Source organism: Balaenoptera ricei, chromosome 4 (assembly GCF_028023285.1).
Source record: "Balaenoptera ricei isolate mBalRic1 chromosome 4, mBalRic1.hap2, whole genome shotgun sequence".
Lineage (NCBI taxonomy): Eukaryota > Metazoa > Chordata > Mammalia > Artiodactyla > Balaenopteridae > Balaenoptera > Balaenoptera ricei.
In genome coordinates, this window is record NC_082642.1 from 38,997,692 (window position 1) to 39,017,844 (window position 20,153).

The 20,153-nt window shown below is 41.5% G+C and overlaps 1 pseudogene; it reads left to right on the top strand.

Annotated features, from left to right (window-relative positions):
• Positions 1 to 15,039: 15,039 nt before the first annotated feature.
• On the top strand, positions 15,040 to 15,502 carry LOC132365260 (large ribosomal subunit protein uL23-like; annotated as a pseudogene).
• Positions 15,503 to 20,153: the final 4,651 nt, after the last annotated feature.

A 20,153-nucleotide genomic window follows, 5' to 3' on the forward strand; every position in this document is an offset into this window, starting at 1 on the left:
AGAGAAGCCGTTGCACACCCCTGGCAAAAAACAGAACATACTATAAATTGTATGAAGGCAAAGGTTCCTAAATACAAAAAGTAAAACTTGGGGGGTAAAAAGGAGAATGTGGTTATGAGTTCAGGGTTGGGAATAATATTTTCACCAGACTTAAGATGAAAAAATTAGAAGGAAAATATTGATCCATTTGACTAGATTAAAACTTTAAAAACATGTATAACAAAGGATACCATATGCAATTTAAAAACAAACACTAGACCAGGAGAAGAGGATATATATCTGAAAAAAAAATATAGTATGTATATCTGTATACATCCAGAATGTGTAAAGAATTAAGAGGAAAAAAAAGTTGGTGAAGGATATGAGTCTTATAAATTTCAAAAACTTGGTTTTGAATGAAAAGAGCGAGGTATAGAATGATACCTTATAATGTCAATTTATAAGGTGTCATTCTGTACCTCGCTCTTTTCGTTTATTCTTGATGTCAATTACAGGTTTCTCCCGCTATCCGAAAGTAGAGCATTCCTATGAAACCTTTTGTAAACCATAGGCTGAAATGGCATATAGTACCTGTTTTCAGTGCCTGAAAGAAATCTGAAGAGAATTTTTGGTTTTATGAAAAAAAGCCATTATTGTACTGATGTAGGTCTTTTGTAAAAGAAGTGGCTTAATGGAAAGTTTCAGAAAGTGGGGGATACCTGTATATAAAATTAAAATCATCCCCCAAACCTGTATATTGTTCACATGATTCACATGTGAATTAAAAGCATAAACACGTGGACTTAATGGCTCCTCACCTACTTCAGAAGAGCAATGTTTTGGAGGAAAGGAAAGAGAGAAAAAAACCTAGGTAGAGTCACAAGGCATAATTCAACAGAATTCATAAATTTTAATCCTGAAAAGATAAAACATCTGAAGCAAAAAAAAAAAAATCAAAATTAAAAACTGACACTGCTTCTGAGTTAATAAAATGTTAATATGTGGCCATATTTGAGAAGTAACCATCCAAACACAGCTTTCAAATCTTTGGTTCTGAAGTTAGGTCTCAAGCTACATCTCAAAACTAGCCAGACTGGCTGTAACCTGCAAGCCATAGGTTGCTTCCTTCTCACTGGCTTTCTCACTGGTAGATCCCTACCTGTGTGAACTAGGTCTGTGAACTAGGTCCCCTTCTCCTTGTAGGGGCTAGTCCAGTTCGTACAGTTCTCATGGGACCAAGGCAAAATGTAGGAGTGCCTCTTATTGGTAGTCATGAGTGCGTGAAGCCAGAGAATCTGTATCAATTGAAAGAGCACCATGTGAATATGAATGGCATTATGGCATTGGGCAGTGCACAGTCTGTGCAATTGTGCAGTGTAGCATGTCTGTGAGAATGGTGTAGTGTCAAAGTTGGAAGAGAATGTCCAAACCTGTTTCACACCAACCAACAAGGAAAGCCTGAGATGGGTATAGAGAGCCGTAGAAATTCACCAGGAGCAAGAAGCAGCAGGTGGAGGCGAGAGTTTGGGATGGAAAGCTCACATGATGCTGGGTTTCTGCTCTGCCTGTACTTCGTGGCATGGTGCAAGGGACTGGGTCCAGTTACAGGATCTTGAGTGGAATGAACATCTCTTCTCCTGTTCTGGCCTTCTATCCTGTGAGGTGGGAGCTGGGTTGAAATTTTCTTAAAATTGCTTTGTTACAGGACTTGAAGGATTAGACCACTTTAGCATATTCTGGAAGCAGAAGGCAGCTTTCCTCTCTAGATCTTCCAGCTGACACCCTTTCTGGAACTAGTCATGATGTTTGTAAGGCTCTAGTATTTCTTCCACAGCTTTCTCAGAGGGGTCACCTAACATGGGCAGGGTCTGATACTGGTGTAAGGGGTGGAGGCTTTTGGTGAGTAGGCAAGGTGCAGCAGGGAAGAGTGAAAGATCAAAGTGGAGACAATGGAGTGATGGTGGTTTGTTGGAAAGCTGTGCGTTTGCCCACTTAAGCTACCGGAAACAGCTCCAGCCCAGGCAGCGGCATGAATGCCCCTCTTGGATGTGATCTCTGCAGCCCTGGTTGCTAGATCCCTAATAGGGTCCCTTGGAGTGCCTGCAGCATTTGGGCATTGTCCTTTTGGGAATGTACAACCAGATGTACCTGCCAGGCCAGCAGTGATCTATTTTGCTTGGTTAAGGTGGAAGAGACTTGAACAGGATATTTGTTGATCCCTCATTCCCAGGAGCAGTCATGGGTGGAGTCACCCTCTGGACAGGCGTGGGCAGGGCTGTTGACTTTCCCATCCACTCCCCACTCTGGGCACCCTAGACCTCTCGGGTGATAGAAATGAGTAATCCCAGCCAGGCTGCAGGTACCGACTGAAGAGCACCTGACTTTTCCAAACCTTGCTCTTCATTTCGAGGATTTCCTTCTAAGCACTGAGCCTGGAGCAGAACTCATATACCGTGTGAGTATATCACCATAGGACGCATGGCTTGACTGTGACACCAACTTCTACTGGTCAGGGTTCTTGGCCTTCCCCAGTCAATACAAATTGATAAGAGGCCAGACAAGAAGTTCAAGCAAGGCCCCTGTGAGGGCCCCTGCTGCAGCAGAGGGGAGCGAGGACAAGTAACAGTTTCCCTTGCTCTCTTGCTGGAGGAGGGGCGAGCTGGTTCCTTATATGAGCTGAGGGTAGTGGTGTGGCCAGGGCTCAGGCCGGAGGGGTGCCTTAGATGGTCTGCCCACCCCTTAGGTGGTGCTGAGTGCAGGGGGCATGTGCAGTGCCCTGCTTTTGCTCCCGACTCCCTGCTTTTGCTCCCAGCTCTTCAGAAGTGGCAGTTGGGTTTTTTGGTCTTTTTGTATCTTGTCCATAATTTTGCCCCAACTGTGCATGCACACAGCTATTTTTAGTCCCTTATAGTTTCTTTGTATTTTATTGCTGGAGGAGACTTTGTCCAGGTGCAAGCACTGCAGCAAAGGGTCCCAGGTCCCAGGTCCCAGCCTGTCTCACAGCCAGAGTCAGCAGAAGAAAGATGTATGCAGAAACTGGGAGATCTTCTCAGTCCCGCTGCAAGGGGACATTTTTGCACTCAGGTCAGGCTCTCTCCCCGTTTTAACATCATTCTTTGCCTTGTAGCATAAACTCCTCCCAGACCTTCCTCCAAAGGGAAGCTACCTGTGTGGTCCAGCCCCTAAAAACTCTGTTTTATATATATATATATTTATATATATACTATAATGCCGTTTCCATAAGGTGAGGATCCTGTCGTAATGGCAGCTAGAAATGGAATCTACCTGGAGCACTTTAACTTCATTGGGTTATTGTTTTATGGTTAAAATGATGTTCTTTTTCTTCCCCTGTTTTGTCTCTCTCTACCACCAGGTCTGACTCACTTTAACAACAATTTCTTTCAAATTTAGTCATTTAACTCATTTGTTTTAGCTAGGCTTATGCCCTATTCCAGATTCTCTTTCTGGTCAACATTCCACCCTTATAACATCTACCCACCTTTTACAAGTGTTCTTTGAAATTTTTATCTTATGAAAAGGATCCAATTTGTGATTTTTTTCCCCATCTGTTTTTCTTGCTTCATTTTTCTTTCGTGTTACTTTTCTGCCTTAATACACAACTATCACAGGAATAGCTATATCCTCTATCATTAAAACTCCTCACACTAAACCATGTAAACCTGCAACCTCTAATCCTTTCTTTCCAGGGTAACCGTCTCTTAACCAGGCCCAGGTGCTGGATTCAGAAATAACATTTTCCCGCTGCCAGGTAGAGCTGTGACCTATTTCCTCATCCCATTGTTCTAAGGGTTGCCATGTTACCACGTCCTTTGTGATTCATTGGCTGCTCTAATTATAAATCTGTGCTATTCCTGTAATAGACACCAAGTCTCAGGGTACATCTCCGTATCCCACATCCTGGATATCTCTTCCTTCAGGGACCACTTCTCTTCTCTTCTGTGGAAACGTGGATGTGGGAAGCACCCATCCCAAGAAGGCTTGTTCTCTACATCCCTGTCTTGACCGAAATAATTCCATGTGCAGTTTTAAAATTAGTCCCTCCTGGGGCAATCCAAGACCTAACATCAAAATCATTACTCTAATTTCCAGCTGAAGGACTTTCTTTCCCTCTCTCTCCCATTTACTTTTTTGGCTGCTCTGTGCAGCTTGTGGGATTTTAGTTCCCCAACCAGGGATTGAACCCGGGGCCCTGGCAGTGAAAGTGCCAGGTCCTAACCACTGGACCGCCAGGGCAGTCCCCCTTTTTCCCTCTCTAATGTAAGCTACATTACAACACGTTCCTGATCATTGAACCCTTGGCCACTTCTCTATATTTCTTTTTTTTAAAATTGAAGTATAGTTGATTTACAATGTTGTGCTAATTTCTGCTGTACAGCAAAGTGACTCAGCCACACACACATGTATGTTCTTTTTTATATTCTTTTCCATTATGGTGCCACTTCCCTATATTTCCTGGTTTGATCCCAGACAACTCAGCATGTAATCTATGTAAACAGGACTCCACAGCCCTATGGGCATCATTCCCTAATGGCTCTCCCACAGCTTTGCAGATCATGTACCCCAAGTACATGGTAGCCTGGGCTACCATGGTTCACTTCTAGAAAACATGACCAGAACCAAACACGTTACTCAGCTCTGGGAGATCCTCTTTATACTGCATGCCACCACCATGGGCAGAGGCCTTGGATTTCAAATATAAGAGCTCAGCAGAATCAAAGTCCTGCCCATACCAGAGAAGAAGTAAATAGATTTTTAAAAATATTAATTTCACATTGAATCTTGAATACATTTTCCCTATAGATGAGGTGAAATTCCCCATTAACCTCCATCCCCAGTACCCCACTAACTCCCCAGTTTTAACAATGGTCATCTTTTTTTTTATTTTGGTGCATATTTCCAGATCTTTGTCTATACATTTTTATACTTCAGCATATTACCCGTAAATAATGAATAATATCATTCTGCATTTTGCTGTTTTTTTCTTTAACCTAATAACATGCTGTCTTAGTTTGCTAGGGCTGCCATAACAAAGCACTGCAGACTGGGTGGCTTAAACAACAGAGATTTATTTTCTCACGGTTCTGGAGGATTGAAGTCCAAGTTCAAGGTTTGCTTTCTCCTGAGGCCTCTCTCCTTGGCTTGCAGATGGCTGCCTTCCTCCTGTGAGCTCACAGCGTCCCACACTGTGCACTTATCCCTGGTGTCTGTGTATGCTAGTCTCCTCTGCTTGTAAAGACACTAGGTGGTGTGGGTTAGGGCCTACCCTAACAGCCTCATTTTCGCTTAATCACATCTTTAAAGGCTCTATTCCAAATAGTCATATTCTGAGGTACTAGGGGTTAGGGCTTCTTTTTATTATTTTTTTAAAAAATTTGTTTATTTTAATTTTTAATTTAATTTTTTTATATTGGAGTATAGTTGATTTACAGTGTTGTGTTAGTTTCAGGTGTACAGCAAAGGGATTCAGCCATACATATACATATATCCATTCTTTTTCAGATTCTTTTCCCATTTAGGTTATTACAGAGTATTGAGTAGAGTTCCCTGTGCTATACAGTAGGTCCTTGTTGATTATCTATTTTATATAGAGTAGTGTGTATATGTTAACACCAAACTCCTAATTTATCCCTCCCCCCCGACCTTTCTCCCTTGGTAACCATAAGTTTGTTTTCAAAGTCTGTGAGTCTGTTTCTATTTTGTAATTAAGTTCATTTGTATCATTTTTTAAGATTCCACATATAAGTGATATTATATGATATTTGTCTTTCTCTGTCTGACTTACTACACTTAGTATGATAATCTCTAGGTCCATCCATGTTGCTGCAAATGGCATTATTTCATTCTTTTTTATGGCCGAGTAGTATTCCATTGCTACTAGTTATGCTACTAAAAGTAGCATTACTAGTAGTAGATAAAGAAGATGTGGAATACTACTGTGCTAATAGTATTCCACATTTTCTTTATCCATTCATCTGTCAGTGGGCATTTAGGTTGCTTCCATGTCCTGGCTATTGTAAATAGTGCTGCAATGAACATAGGGGTGCATGTGTCTTTTCGAATTATGCTTTTCTCTGGATATATGCCCAGGAGTGGGATTGCTGGATCATATTGTAGCTCTATTTTCAGTTTACTAGGAGTTAGGGCTTCTTTATATGAATTTAGGTGGGTGGTGGTGGCATAATTTAACCCTTAATGTATGCCTTTGCTGATTTTTCCATGTTAGAACTTAAAGATTATGTTAGTCATAATTAGATTCAAGCAATAGGAACCACTAAATAAATGGCTTAAGAATATAAGAATTTATTTCTCCACCCACTTACAAAGTGGAGAGAGAGTCAACCCAGGGTTGGTCTCGTGTTCCCTGGTGTCAGAAATGCAGCCTCCGGGACTTCCCTGGTGGCACAGTGGTTAAGAATCTGCCTGCCCATGCAGAGGACATGGGTTTGATTCCTGGTCTGCGAGGATCCCACATGCCACGGAGCAACTAAGCCCGTGCGCCACAACTACTGAGCCTGTGCACCTAGAGCCCGTGCTCCACAACAAGAGAAGCCACCGCAATGAGGAGCCCGCGCACCACAATGAAGAGTAGCCCCCGCTCACTGCAACTAGAGAAAACCCGTGTGCAGCAACGAAGACCCAACGCAGCCAAAAATAAATAAATAAAGTTTTAAAAAATGCAGGCTCCTTCCAGCTTGTTGCCCCTGCAGTGTGATACAATCCTTGTCAAAATCAGCTATGATCCAAGACAGCTCAGAATGCCGGCCACTTTGCCTGAATTCACAGTCAGCAGGAAGGAGGTGCTTTAAGAACAATCCCTGTAGTTATGGACATCACTTATACTTGTGTACCATTGGCTAGAACCTAGTCACATTGTCTGCCTAACTGTACGGGAAACATATCTGCCAGGTGTGATGACCACACTCCCAGCTAAATAAGAAGATAAGGCTGTTCTTACCTTCTTTACTGATAAAGAAGTTAAGAACAATCATTAGGGAAAACTAGCGATGAAATATAACTATTTTCTGGATGGCTGAGTGGTTTGGGTGTTTGATACCTTCTTGAGAAGAAAGCAATTGGAGTACAGAAGAAGAAGAAGAATTTCTAGTTTTTGCTGTGATTTCCAGAAATCTCTGGCCATTCTTGACTATTGTGTCAAACAGCTCCCATATGCCCTCTCAAGTTCACCTCCATCTTTTCCCTCACCCCACTCTCTGCCTGGGGAGGCGGCTTGTGTGGATTATACCCACGAGTTCCTTTGCCTTCTGGCTTCCAATTGGGTTGACCCAGAAGGAAGCCCTGATACAATCAGAGGGAGTGTGGAGAGTGAGGTCAGAGAATTTTGACACTTGGATTCCTCCCTGTGAGACAGCCTCAGGCTGGCTGTGTCCCATGAGTAAAATCACTGCACTTATTTTCTTTCTTTCTTTTATTTTTTCCTTTCCAATCTGGATACCTTTTATTTCTTTTCCTTGCCTGATTGCACTGGCTAAAATCTCCAGTACAATGTTTTTGTTGTTGTTATTTTTTGTTTTTGTTTTCAGCTTTAATTTTTTTTTTATTGAAGTGTAGTTGATTTACAATGTTGTCACTGCACTTTTCAAGGCTTCCTTGTCTACATGGCTTCTTCCCTTTGTCCCTTTTCCCCTTTAGGCCTATGAGTGGTACCTGCTTTTCTGATCTTACCAGCTCTAAGTTATTACACTACCTCTTGAGGTTTCCTTATACTTCAACCCATACCTGTATAAATACACACACACACACACACACACACACACAAAGTTATCCAATTTGACAGGGTCAAGTAATTCCTGTGAAAAGCCTGACTAATAAAAATACTGAGGCTTGAGGTGGTGGTTCTCTGGTATTCCAGTAGCAACCTTACTTTGTGCTGTGTGAGATTTCCACCTGGTGCTTGTCATTCTTTTTGGCCCACTTGTTTTACCTCTGGGGATCACTGTGGTCATCTCCAAAGTAAGAAACTATCTAAATCAGTGGTTCTCAAACTTGAGCGGGCACCAAAATCCCCTGGAGGGCTTGTTAAAACACAGATTGATGGACCCCCACCTCAAAGTTTCTAATTCAGTGGGTCTGGGATGGGGGCCAAGAACGTACACTTCTAACACGTTCCCAGGTGATCCTGCTGCCACTGCTGCCAGGACTTCACTCTGTGGAACCCTGGTCTAGAAGATGGTCTCTAAGACCTGATCCACTTCAGTATTCAGTGACCTCTTATCAGCCAGTGTGGCATCGCTCTGCTTTACTGTTCTCGTGGGTGAAATGATTCTACTTGTCTTTTGGAGGAATCCTCCCAGTAATAGCTACCACAGATGCTGTGCCATAGCCATCTGAATCAGATGGCCATCATGTTGAATTATTTAGCAAATAATAGAAACTGGGTCAAAGCATACACACTTGGAGAAATAAAGTCATCAATGCCAGGTCCACTTTTACAGCGCACATTCAAGGATTTCGCATTTGTGTCATTCCTTAATAGATTTCAATATCCAAATGTTTTCATTGGTCTCTCATTTTCACATTTGGCTTGCCTCTGAATTTTACATTTGGTCAAAAGTATGTGACAATTGGTGAATATGTCTTAGCCATCTGCTAGAGGATTAGTTTGCAGACTGAGATATGTACTGGATTTTTCTTCTCTGCCCAACAACTCCTATTATAGTTCTCAGCCTATGTTAGGTAGTCAATAGTGTTAAAGAATAAAACATATATAATGCCATTCAAGGAACCTTCTCAGGCCAGTTGGATAAACTGTCCAGAGAGGCAATCTTTATTTTGTTTTAGTATACTGATGTCTCAACCTGTCATGCACATTGACTTATATTGTGCATTTTTTTCAATAATGATGTGATTCTCAGTAAGCTGTGTGTTTCATATCTGCTGGGGGGTTTGCAAGTTATTCAATCCCTGGACATTACATCAAACCACTGCCAATCTGAGCTCATTCATGTGAATTTCCTATTGACAGTGAGCTCAGTGCCAACCTCTTAGATTTCTGCCAGTCTCTAACTGCCTGGCCAGTTATTTATATGTTGATCCATTGAAGGATAAATAAGAAGACATATACAAATAGGAGGGATGGAAGTAGGCAAATGACAGAGTGGTTTTTTTTTTGTTTTTGTTTTTGTTTTTACATATATCCACTCTTTTTAAGATTCTTTTCCCATATGGGTCATTACAGAGTATTGAGTAGAGTTCCCTGTGCTATACAGTAGGTCCTTATTAGTTATCTATTTTATATATTATAGTCCATATATATTAATCCCAATCTCCCAATTTATCCCTCCCCCACACCTTACCCCCTTGGTAACCATAAATTTATTTTCTACATCTGTCACTCTATTTCTGTTTTGTAAATAAGTCCATTTGTACCTTTTTTTTTTTTTTAGATTCCACATATAAGCTATATTATATATCTGTCTTTTTCTGCCTGACTTACTTCACTCAGTATGACAGTCTCTAGGTCCATCCATGTTGATGCAAATGACATTATTTCATTTTGTTTATGGACAGACTGTCTTTTGATTTCCAGTTTCTAAAATCTGTGGTCTTGGAAACCAAGTAGACAGACCTGTGGTTTATTAAACCAGACTAAATTCTACATGAGAGGTTTTAATAACCCAAACTCGAAATATCTCTGGGTTTGTGGTGGACAGGACTCTGACAGGATCTGGTCTGGAGCTGTATCTGGAGCCACAATCCTAGTGGCCCAGGATAGCATTCTGAGGTATATTTCCTTACTCCTTGCCTCCCTTTCTCTTTCCTTCTGAGGTAGGATTGTAAAAAATTCCACTTTACCAAGAATAATTCTGGATTTGGTTGCAAGGAAAGAATAACATTTTAACTTGCTTAGAAAAAGGAGGCATCTATTACAGGATCTTATTCATCCATTCAGGTAATATGTAGTGAATGCCTACTTTGTGCCAGGCACTGTTCTAGATGCTAGGGATACATTAGTACATAAAAACATATAGGACTTCCCTGGTGGCGCAGTGGTTGGGAATCCGCCTGCCAATGCAGGGGACACGGGTTCAAGCCCTGGTCCGGGAAGATCCCACATGCTGCGGAGCAACTAAGCCCGTGCGCCACAACTCCTGAGACTGCGCTCTAGAGCCCACGAGCCACAACTGCTGAGCCCGCGTGCCACAACTACTGAAGCTCGTGTGCCTAGAGCCCATGCTCCACAACGAGAGAAGCCACCGCAATGAGAAGCCCGCGCACCGCAACGAAGAGTAGCCCCCTCTCGCCACAACTAGAAAAAGCCTGCGCGCAGCAACGGAGACCCAATACAGCCAAAAATATATAAATAAAATAAATAAATTTATAAAAAAAAAAAACATATAGAATCCTTGTCATAGAACTAATGATATCCCATGCCATCACCAAAAGGCAGGGTTGAGGCTGGACCTCCAGAACCAGGACTCAAATCCCATCATGTCTTTCTTTGTTTTTGCTTCTGCTCTTGTCACTCCTGCAAAGAGCATCCAAGCCTCCCATCTCATGCCTTTGCCATTAGAGAAGATCCACCCCTTTCCCTTCATTCTTAGCGTGAAAAATTCTCTCATTGGCTTGGCTTGGGTCACATGACTAAGTCACATGTATATTTCCTGACCTATCAATTGTGGCCAGTTGATGTCTATAATTGGCTCTCCTCACATCAGTGTTGGGATTGGAGGAGGAACAGTTCTTCCAAAGAAGGGGGATGCTATTTCTTAAAGGAGGGTGTAGTGCTGGGCAGATAAAATAGTAGCAGTCTATTATGACATTCTCTTATGCTACTTTTTACTACATTCCTTTTTAAATTAAGGTTACTGTGGACATGATTTATATTCTCCAATATATTCCCAAGACCCTCAAGGACAAAGATTGTTTCATTCACCTGTGTTTTCTTCTAATTGGGTAGCATGAAACCTTGTTCATATAATAGAAGCTTCATAAATGATTGACATTAATAAGTGGCCTTGAGCTGTTGAAATATCTCCACCATCTTGGGACACATTAAGAATTATAATGCAAGCTAATATTTATTGAGCACTTACGCTGTGTCAGGTGCACTAAGTACTTTGTAACTATTCTATCATTTAATCTGTACAGCAGCTCTATGCTGTAGATACATTTAAAAATATTATTTCCACATTGAAACTAAGGCTTGGAAAAGTTAAGTAAACTTTTAAAAGTTACACAAAGTTACACTCTCCCATATTAGTATATCTAGATCTGCCTCATTTTTTTAATCAGTTACATAGCATTCTTTAAGTATTTTATGATGTATTTTGCCATTTCCGTAGATGGATGCAGACTGTTTTCAATGTGGAACTCGGACTGAGCTTTGAACTCAGGAATCTCTGACTTTTAAGAATCTGCACCAAATCAATCTGCTATAGCTTTCTGGTTCTCTTTGGGAAAGTTGTAATTTTATTTCTTTTGTTCCAACAGGTGCCTACATGCTGTTCTTCACTCTTTGCTATTTTAGCATAGTGGTTAAAAAGCACAGACATAGAGAACAAAACATATGGATACCAAAGGGGAAAGGGGTGGGGTGGGAGGAATTGGGAGACTGGGATTAACACATATACATTATTGATACTATGTATAAAATAGACAACTGATGGGAACATAGTGTATAGCACAGGGAACTCTACCTAATGCACTGTGGTAACCTATAGGGAAGTCCAAAAGGGAGGGGATATCTGTGTGTGTATGGCTGATTCATTTTGTTGTGCAGTGGAGGCTAACACAACATTGTAAAGCAACCATACTCCAACAAAAATTAATTTAAAAAAAAGAATAAGACATTTCTCTTCTCTGTTTGTACTCTGGAAGAAACATGCTGAGGGGTGCCCAAGGAGGCATGTGAAAAGGTGCTCATTGAGTTTTTATAAGAGCAGATAACTATAAAAAACTTGTGTCTGCCAATGGAAAATGGCAAAATACATATAAAATTCACAAGAAATACTATGCATTGATCAAAAAGATTGAGGCAGGTCTGTTTGTATGAGCATGGAAAGTTCCATATCCCATGATCAGTGAACAAAAACAACATTCAGCAAAGTATATATAATATGATTCCACTTGTGAAACACAAACACCACAAAATATCTGTGTCTAATGTGTATGTGCTGGAGACAAGGGATCAAAAACCCAGGCAAACTAGCAGGAGTTGGCAAGAGCCTGGTTTGGGTCAAAGGTCAAAGAGAACTTTAGGAATTTATATAATGATCTAATTTTCTAGCAAAGAGAGTATTTTTCAGCTGTTCCTGTTACTTATTTAAAATAATATAGAAGAACTTAGAAGTTTTGTCAGAGTTTTGTTAATGAGCACATTTACCAGGGAGACCTTAGGGCCTATATTAGCAAGAATTATTTAAGACAGATATTGGTTGAGTCAGAGTTTTCTTCTGAATCAGGCTGACACTTGGAAAACTATACCAATCTTATATTCTTAGGTCAAAATAGCCTATCAAAGGAAATGGGAGAAAAGGCAGTTTTCCTCTACCAAATAGTATAGATTTGTCATTCATAAGCATATGGCTCTCTCCTTGGAGACTCTGTAACCCAGTGGAACAGATGAGTGTCATTAGGAAGCTCAGAATGTTCACTTGTGACATTTTCTCCAGCCAGTGTTGTAGTTTTAAGCCATGTGGACAGATCCGCATGCTAAAGAGCTTTTTTTTTCTTCAATAGAAAATGAAATGTTATTTTAGGACTTTTTTCCTTTAATTATCTGTTTGATTTATTGGTTATCTACTGGCTTCTCTCTTTGGCCTGGATCTGTAGTTTTCTCTAGTACTTCTGGGAATTTTAATCTAATTTTTTCATCTGCTCCAATTTATATTTCCTAAAGCTTATGTCTCTAATTGATTTTTGGTGTGATTTTTGCACCTCTGTGATTTTTGTACTAGGTTTTCCTAGTGTGCCTGTTAGGAATATTGACAAAGATGCCTCACAAAGAACTGAATAAAGACAAACACATTTATTGACTTAGCGTGGCTTATTCTCACTTCAACCCCATTGCCCAGCGGTCCTACTTGGCACTTTGAAACCATCTGATGATTCAAAGGCCCTTTGAAGTAAGCTGAAATCATTAAAATGAATCTAAAAATCTGTTGGCATTTCCACAGCAGTTTCTTAACTCTATTGTGCAGTTCCAATCCTCCGCTAAAACCTCAACTCTAGATGCGGTTTTCCAGGCAAGATCAACCCTGAAATTACCTTTTTTTTTTTTTTTAAGTATTTGTTTATTTATTTATTTATGGCTGTGTTGGGTCTTCATTTCTGTGTGAGGGCTTTCTCTAGTTGCGGCAAGCGGGGGCCACTCTTCATCGCGGTGCGCGGGCCTCTCACTATCGCGGCCTCTCTTGTTGCGGAGCACAGGCTCCAGACGCACAGGCTCAGTAGTTGTGGCTCACGGGCCTAGTTGCTCCGTGGCATGTGGGATCTTCCCAGACCAGGGCTCGAACCCGTGTCCCCTGCATTGGCAGGCAGATTCTCAACCACTGCGCCACCAGGGAAGCCCTGAAATTACCTTTTTTTGAGGAGGAGGAGGAGGAGGATGCCAAGGTGGGAAGGTGCTTCCTGGCAGCCTGATGCTGCCATCTCCAGCCGTGAATTCTTGCAGGGGTTTCACATTTCCTGTTTGCAGCTCCATCCTTCCCCTCACATTGGCTCTACTGTGTGAAAATGGAAGCCAGCAAACACCGCAGGATTCTAATAAGTTTCTCAGTATTGCAAGCAGTGTGACTTTTCTTACTGTGGAACAAGGTAGCAAAATGAAGCTAAACAACAAACACATTTCCATCAACAAAATCTGTAAAACTGTGATGTAAACTTCAGCTCCAGAAGCCTTAATTTAGCCCACTTGAGAAACTCACCTCCTGCTTCTTTACTTTGGAGAAGACAAATTTATTTCTCTTTGTTCGATTTCTCTTACTTGCTAAAAAGGCTATTGGGTTTCTAGCACAGAAAATGTTTTAATAGAAGGACTTTGACCCCTTTTTTCCTTCTTAGGACTTACATGGCTAATGGGCTTTAGGCAGAAGAATGAACAAAATGAGCACAGGACAAAATATATTTCATAAGAATGTCTATTCTTGGAGAGTTTTCCTCCCAAGGAACATACTCATAACAGTTACTTTATAAAAGAGGTAGATTCAATGATCACTGAATTAATTGAAGTTCAAAAAATGCTATTACGTTTATTGAATAAAAAGAGATGCAAAAATATCTTAATGAAGCCAGATGTGGTGTGAATTCTGGGCATTCATACAAAGACTGTATAAAATAAAAATGTATACATAAGAATATCATGGTTTTGAAGAACAGTGAACTTGCACTAAGTAATCTCAGCCAGAACTTCCATGAAATGATAGAAATTTGTTTAAGAGATTGAAGTGACTAAAAGCATCTGCTAAAGGTCATCTTCTTTGGGAGGTTTTTCTCCACTTCTCTATGGTCACACCGTCCTTCGTGCACCTTTGGTATTTCCTTAACACCTGTGTTAGGCCTTTATAACAAATGTCATAGACTGTGTAGCTTAAACAACAGACATTTATTCTCACAGTTCTGGGGGCTGAAGTCCAAGATCAAGGCACCACTGATTTGGTTCCTGGTGAAGGATCTCCCGTACTCCTTGCTCATTCTGCTGCTCCGGATTATTCCTTATATACACCAAATGAGATATGCCCCAGGGCCTTTGCACTTGCTGTTCCCTCTGTCTGGGTGCTCTTTACTTGAACACTGCTGACTCCCTCACTGTTTTCAAGTTTCCATTCAAATGTCATCTGATCACTGTGTCTCTTTATTCTTCCATTTTTTCTAGTTCCTTTCCCTAATTAATCTTTCTCCATAGCACAGATCGCAACCTGATTATCATTACTTATTCATACTGGTATTGTCTATTTCTCCTATTGGAATGTCAGCTCCATGAGGGCAGAGTTTTTGTCCTATTCACCACAGTAATCTCAGAATCTAGAACAGCACCTGGCACTGTTATGAAAAGGAAAGAAAGACACCCTTTTCACGAAGATGGTGCTGAAGGCGAAGAAGGAAACCCTGCCCCTTGCAAAACTGCAGCCAAAGCAAAGGCTTTGAAGGCCAAGAAAGCAGTGTTGAAAGGCATCCACAGCCACAAAAAAAAAAATCCAGATGTCACCTACCTTCTGGCGGCCGAAAATATTGCAGGAGGCAGCCCAAATATCCTCGAAAGAGCGCCCCTAGGAGAAACAAGCTTGACCACTATGCCATCATTAAGTTCCCCCTCACCACCCAATCAGCCATGAAGAAGAGAGAAGACAGCAACACACTTGTGTTCGTTGTGGATGTCAACACCAACAAACACCAGATTAAACAGGCTGTGAAAAATCTCTGTAACATTGACCCAGCCAAGGTCAATGCCCTGATCAGGCCTGATGGAGAGAAGAAGGCATATGGTCCACTGGTTCCTGACTATGATGCTTTGGATGTTGCCAACAAAATTGGGGTCATCTAAGCTGAGTCCAGCCAGCTCATCCTAAATATGAAAATTTTCACTATTAAAAATGAAAGAAAGAGAAGGAAGGAAGGGAAGAAGGAAAGAAAGAAGGCACATTTCCAGCCTGCTTAGAATGACAGGTGATCTGATCTGATAAACATCATCTGGTGGAAATTATGGTCATTTTGATGATGAAAAAAAGAAGTGGTTCTACGTCAAGAGATTCTTTCTTGGACTTTGTGAAAGACTCAGAAACTATCTTTTCCTCAAGTGGAGTTTCTTTCTTCGCGGATATTAGCAGCATGAATTTAATTGGCAAAGTGTTAATGGAGGTAAATGCGCATTTCTTTTAAATAGTAAAAGAAAATTCTTTGAGCCTTTTGTTTTTTATTGCTTGTGTCTTGCCAAATGTCTCTGCATAACCTCCAGCCTTGGGTGGTGGCAATTAGGAGGACTTGGTGGTGTGGCCTGGAGCTAAAGCTGTAGGTGATATGAAGTCATCCCAAGAGAGCTGGTGTCCTCAGGGGTTTATGATCTGGGTGCAGAGAACAGACGTTCACCTGCAGCATCTAAGATGGTGCATGTAGGATGCAGAACTAAGATGAATCCTGCAGTTTAAAAATACTGTAGAGATTCAGAGGAAAGTCATGCCTGTAGGCCAGAAACATAAGAAAGCCTTGTAAGGAAGATAGGACTTGCACCATGTCAGGAAAGTAAGATAAGACCCTGCTGGCACAGGGGTAGGGAGCATGGCTGGCATGATTCAATTGCTGATGTGTTTGAGGGGCCAGGAGGCCAGGCTGCTATTTCCATGGCTGTTGCATTGGAGTGGAAGCAATTGCTTCTCCATCTACTTTAGAAGTACCACATTGCACAGTGGACCTTGCCCATCTGACTTTCTTTTCAACTTGGGGCATCAAGTTGGAGCTTTTCTAGTCTGAGACATTTTTTGCCCTTGAGCAAAAGCACTCACTCTAAATCACAAAACCCTCCCTTTTCTAGGAGTAGACTGTCTCAGGTATGTGATATTGGCTGCCATCCTCCATATTTACTTTGGAACTTTACTGCCACTGGTGGAAAACGTAAAATAACAGTATTCTTTTCTGTGTGTGTCTTTTTTTTTTTTTAATTGAAGTATAGTTGATTTACAATGTTGTGTTAATTACTGCTGTACAGCAAGGTGATTCAGTTACACATATATATACATTCTTTTTCATATTCTTTTCCGTATATTGAATATAGTTCTCTGTGCTCTACAGTAGGACCTGGTTGTTCATCCATTCTCTATATAAAAGCTTACATCTGCTGACCCCAGCCTCCCACTCCAGCCCTCCCCCAACCCTCTCCCCCTTGACAACCACCAGTCTGTTCTCTGTGTCTGTGATTCTGTTTCTGTTTCATAGATAGGTTCATTTGTGTCATATTTTAAATTCCACGTGTAAGTGTTATCATATGGTATTTGTCTTTCTCTTTCATAACAGCATTCTTAATCCCTGTCTCTAGGGGATGATGTGGGGAACTCGCTCAGCCAGCAAGGTCACCCAGTGTGGGAGGGGTGATGGAGCACCTCAAAAGTTGTAGGGAGCTCTGAAATCAAGGGCATCTCAAAGCCCCTGCTGTTCTGTGATTCAGGGCCTCCTGCAGGGCTCTCGGGCCAGCTAGATCAAGCTTCGCTGTCACACACCTCTTCTGCCATGGAGAGTTAAAGCATTTCTCAGCCTGACATTGCAGTTTCCCTGGCAAGGTTCTGGCTGACAGATGTTCCCCAAATTAAAAAGTAGTGTACCCTGCCTATTCACTATTTCATCTTTTCAAGGAAGGAGAACAATTACTTATTTATTTTTAAAGCAAAATCACTAACCCTGCACACTGTCATCTGCAATACAAGTTGGGTAATTTAGGAGCAATCTTGGCTTCAGTGATGATGTTGGAACCATGAGGTGGATTCAATTTCAGATTTACAGCTTTGAGAGGGAGGTTCGGGAAACTGTGTCATATATCCTGACTTCCCTTCACCTCTTCACCCAGGGAAGTTTTTCTGCTTGTCGTGGCATCTTTGCGCTCTCGCTACTCACTTCCCAGCTGCTTTGGGGAGGTAAGTGATGCCCATGAGACCTGGATCCTCTGGACAGTTCCAAATGCCGCCAAAGAAAGCAGCAGATGGGATAGGATTTTGAGATCACGTAGAAGATGCTGCCTCACCTGCATCTGCTCAGTCAGGGGCAAGTTGGTGGTTGAAAACATCATTTTGCATACTAACTCTGTTGTAGGTGTGGGACCTTGCCCTGGAGCAGAAGGGAAAAAAAAAAGATCTAAGAACAGATGGAATTCTTTTTACTTGACACTGTAGAAAGCTGTGCAGAAATGATCACTTTTGGGAGAACGGTATTTTAACTGAATGAGTCTTTGAGAAGGGGACAGTATTATATACAGGCCATTTCATATTGAAGATCATTTCCCCTTTCTTGAACATTTTTCTTCTGTATTTTTCATGACACTGTATTATCTCAGTTCACTTCCTATTTCTCCATCCACCTCAGATTTCTTCAGATATGTACCCAGGAGTGGGATTGCTGGATCATATGGTAGTTCAATTTTTAGTTTTTTGAGGAACCTCCATACTGTTCTCCACAGTGGCTGCACCAATTTACATTCCCACCAACAGTGCACAAGGGTTCCCTTTTCTCCACATCCTTGCCAACATTCGTTATTTGTGTTCTTTTTGATGACAGCCATTCTGACAGGCATGAGGTGCTGTCTCATTGTGGTTAAGCTTGCCTTTTCATTTCTGTTAACCGGTTTCAAGACTTGTGGTGGGCAGCTGGTTGATTCTGTTGCATTGACTTGTTTTATGCGCACACTGCTCTTTGTTTGATTTTATAAATTGATTTTGAATATGCATTCCCCAGTTCATCAAAGTCTCCACCGACGCATGCTGTTTTCTACCTGACATTTATATATTTCTGTTACATGCTTGTCCCTGAAGACATTGAGCTTGGGACTCCAGTCACAGAGGTGTTTTGATGGACTTTTCTTTCTCCCTGTCCACTTCAATCCTTCCCATCTCACCATGTCAGCAATCCCGATTCATACCATCTCCTCAGTGCTCACTAAGTCTGTGCCATTCTGTCCATTCCTTCCATCACTTAATTACCTGAAATTCTATAATAGAACCCTAACTCTGTTCTGCTCACCTGTGATTCATCGTTCTGGAAGTTCCCTAACATGGTGGCAATCCCCCGATTGAGCATTCTTAATTGACTTCACATTTTCACCAAATTAAGCCAATTTGCTTCAACCTGGCATAAGAGGGCATCCATGGCATCCTCCATCACTTATCCCAGGCATTATTTGTCTATTTTTAAATTTATCTCCCAAGAAGATTGCTCACAGTTCTCTGAGCCTAACCTGAACTTTTCTGCCTCTGGACCTTTGCTCTGATCTTCCCTCTCCAGTTCTGTGTGTTGCTTCCTATCTGTCCTTTAAGACAGACTCCTAGGCATATGGGAGCAGGAGAGACAAGAGGAAGGAGTGAAGCAAGCCTGGTGTTGGGTGTGACAGGGAGTGGTGGGAACTGCAGCAAACTGGGGAGCCTGTGTCTGCTTTAAACCCCTATTCTGCTCTCGGTGATTATTGCCGGGCTGGAACGGGAGCCCAGAATTTTCAAGAGAAGCCAGAATTCCAGCTAAGCAATATTCCAGAGTTTCCATGGTGACAACAAATTCACAGAAAATATTTTAAAAAATATCACATGAGCTGAACGAACCCCAGGGGCTCCACTTAGCCACCAGGTTTCCATCCACAGCTCAGAATCCAGCCACACCTGAAGCTGTCCCTGTCCCCCCTCATCACCTGGCCTCCCTTCTTCCTTTGACACCACACAGCCCTTTACCTGTCTTGCGTTGTACGTGGGTGAGTGCTGTCCTGGTTTTCACCTTATCGTGCAATCTCTCTGAAAACTGTGGTTGGACCTTGCTCAGCTCTGTAAGTCTCAAAGTTGGCATGTTTAAGAGGTAGGTAGGTAGGTATGTTTAAGAGGTACATTTAAAAATGGACTACACAGTGGTAACCTTGCATTATAGACTCCTAATAACTGAGACTCCATCATGGGGTAACTAGACATATTAGTGGATGAACATGTGCATACACTTCCCAATCCTTGCCCCCCCCCCCCATATTTTGTACTTGCTTTTGATGCTCCTTTTGTCCAGGAATGCCCCCTCACTTATGACGGAGTTCTACCACTTAGGGAAATAATTCACACTCTTTGTTTTCCTCCAAGTCTGAGTTTTTTCTAGTTCACCTAGATTCTGGATCCCTATATAGACAAAAGTACGTCTGAAATTTCCATTTTTCAGCATTACCATTATAGAGAGGCCTTGTCCTTCCTTTCATGGTATATTTTCTGGTGGGGAAGGGAAGGGTTTAAGGACAAAGTCTTATAAAACAGTCTTAAAATATGTCTCTTATTATGGGCTTACGTTTGGGATTCTTTTTCCCCTGTTAGCTTTGGATATTTAATGCATTTCAGGATCCTGAAACCCAGAACTGGAGGTATTTTGAGGTGAACCTACTAAGAATCCATTTTCTGCTTATTTTGCTCTATTTTTCATGAAATGAAAAATGAGAACATAAGGTCAGACTTCAGTGCATTGTATTAACATTAAGA